Here is a 3073-nt window from a genome sequence, read left to right as displayed (position 1 = left end):
ACCTGCACTGAAAAACTTTCACATGTTGACTTACAGTGTCTGCTGTCAGACACGTTGTTTTCTCTATTTCAATATGATAATGCCTCTGTAGCGTACGCACCGCTAAGCAGATTCAAGCGGGGTTTCATGAATGCTAAGATGAAGTCGAACACTGTGCATGACCTTTCAAGGGTACACAGAAGATTTCCACTTCCTTTATCTGACAAATAACAGGATGTGAACTGCATTTTTCCCAGGCTGTAGGTGATCAAAAAGTCTCACTTCCTTCAGGATTGGCTTAGGATTGATCGATTTGGTACAAACATGTCGAGCTATTTAGAGAATCTGTTCACTGGCTGAAATTACCATTATGGTTAGACTTAAATGCTAGATTGGCCTAAACTATTACAAAAGCTAACAGCAGTTATAATTCAAGTACATTAGCAGAGTTTCTGAAATAAATCCAATTTGTTTTGATCAGCTATCAGATGGCAAAACACAGCCTTAGTTAGTCAAGAAAACACCACAGCATGTGTTAGTCAGTGGTAGCTTGGTGGTTATGGCATTTGAATACTTAATATAAGGTTGATTTCAAATCATAGCACTGCTAAGCAAGTTGCTAAGACTTTCACTTACTAAGCTTAAAACACCATAAATCTATATGGTGAATATTGCACCAAAAAGAATATGGCTAGATGGCTAGCATAGCACAAAGTAGCTTAACGTATATGACTAAGTAGTATGAATGTCACAGTTGTGTTATTCTTAAAAAATCTTTCCTTTTTTCACTAGCATTTACTAGATGACAAACATAGGTCCTTATTTTGCCTAGCTCAGCTTTTCTTTAAGGTGATATTAAAATACATTTTTTTTAAATATTTGTTTCTTTGTTTGTATAAAGTAAATCTTCTGCCATACAAATCTCTGCTTATGAGCGGTGACTTTAGAGATGCCAGCATATTAGATATAATAATATAATAATACAATACTTAATATAATCCCGTGACCAACATTACAGCCAGTGCTGCTGTCCTGAAGAAACAAATCGATACCTCCCATCCAATCGTAATTAGGGAATCCAGCAGCAATGTGCTGTAAAACCATTTCCCACATTACACACAATTTGCAACAGCATGTCTTGTTTTTCTTTCCACATTATCTAGGGTGCTGTGCTTTCATTTAGTTACAGTTGTCTTCCAGAATATTGGAAATATATGAAAAAAAAACACTTTTTTGCTGAGGTGTCAAAGAATTTCACTGCATTATTGTAATCCAGGGGAACAAGTGATAGGTGCAGACTTTATGCGACTTAATGGAAGAGCAGGGAGTCTGTCTAGACTGTCTGTCCTCTGATGGATTTCAAAATGTTCTCAGCTCTAATCTTGGAAACCTTCTTCATTTCTTGACACTCTTACTTTTTTGATGGGCCTTTGCGTGTGAGGTGGCAGGTGTATGAGGGCAGCCGAAAGGGCAGGAGCTAAATTAAGGCGTAATGAGTGGCCCTGAAGGCTGTTCCAGTTCATGGGAGTACATTGTTTACACCGGGTGAAGGCAATGCTGGAAGAGTAATGACTAGGCAAAGTTTTTTTTTTGTGTACCTCTCTCAACAAGTCTGGATTTTTCCTCAAGACTAATTGTTTTTTTGCCCTGTTTGATCTAACTGGAGTCTTTTCATAGGTCAGCTTAATGTGTAATGTGTTAATGTGTCCTCAATTACAAGGACGTTACTGTTGTATGGAATGAATTTAGAATGCACTCTTTTCCATCTGTCCAGTTTTGGTGATCCTTTACCCACTGAAGCCACCTGAAACTTTGTAAATTTTGAGATGCTGTTCTGTTTACCACAGTGGGAAAGAAGAAAGAGTGGTCATTTAAGTTTTCAATCCAGCATTCAAAGCTGTAGTTTGGCTATTCTGCGCTGACTTTTCTCATCAACTGCCCGAAACTGTTTTGCACTATTTTGAAAATCGACAGCAACACTCAAACCAGTAATTAAGGTCACATTTCTATCCTCATTCTAATGCTTGACGTGAACATTAATTGAAGCTTTTGACATGCATGGTTTGATGCACGGTGCTGCTGGCTGACTGGATAAATGAATGAATGTGCAGGTGCACAGGCAAATCTAATGAAGTGGACAGTGAGTATATTTGCGAAAATGTTTGCGGAGAGCCAAGCCTCAATCATTCTTGTTAATCACTACAAACCTTTGCGAATGCTTAAAAGCTCCTGGAAAGGTTTCCTTTTCTGTTCTGCTTGTTTTTCTTTTTATTTAATCATAAGTTGGCAGAGAGTGAGGCGCCCTTGCTTGTCAGCTTTCCATCTTAATCAGCTATTTTCGTTTACAGCAGATGGAAGTCTGTCCTCTGTACTTTCTCTGCATTAGCCCGAGTGAGTGACGCTTAAATCGCAGAGAACCTGACAGACTCTTGAGGTCAGTGTGAGGCGAGCTTGGCTTGTTAAGGCTTTGCAAAGTGCTGGGTGTCAGTGTTCTCACTGCAGGGGGGGCCACGAGGCTGACGTGGGTTTTTTTTTTTTTTTTACTTCTCGTCGTGTTGATGGATGAGGGACCTATGAAGAGTACTTTGCTTTTCAGAATTGATGAAGCTTGACAAGAGAGATCCAAGTCACTGTTCTTCTGGCTATGTAGGAATGTTTGAAGAACATATCTGGCAACTAGCATAAGATCAGAGTGACAGCTAAGAGCTGGCTAGTTCAGGGACATAAACTCAGCCACATGGCTTGTTTACATCCTTTTATTAGGTACAGAATAAAAGCAGTGAGATATTTAAGGTTGTGTTTGACCCGATGATTTCACAACTTGTGCACATTAGCCTAACTTGCAAAAGGTACATGTTTTCAGCACTCAAATATTGCTTTGTTTCCTCCAGCAAATGTAGTGTGATATAAAATACAGATTTACACATTTTATGTAAAACAAACAACCAAATAAATAACTTCATGACCCTTTTAATATCCTGGCCATCCTGGATATTTTGCTAAATATGAATGCAGCAACTGTACCAAAAACAGAAAATGTAATTTTTGTGTGTGTTTCCTATGCTTTTATCAATAGATGTTGTCGCATAGTAAC

This window comes from Silurus meridionalis, chromosome 11, assembly GCF_014805685.1.
Source record: "Silurus meridionalis isolate SWU-2019-XX chromosome 11, ASM1480568v1, whole genome shotgun sequence".
NCBI classification, from domain to species: domain Eukaryota; kingdom Metazoa; phylum Chordata; class Actinopteri; order Siluriformes; family Siluridae; genus Silurus; species Silurus meridionalis.
This window is presented reverse-complemented; position numbering follows the sequence as displayed.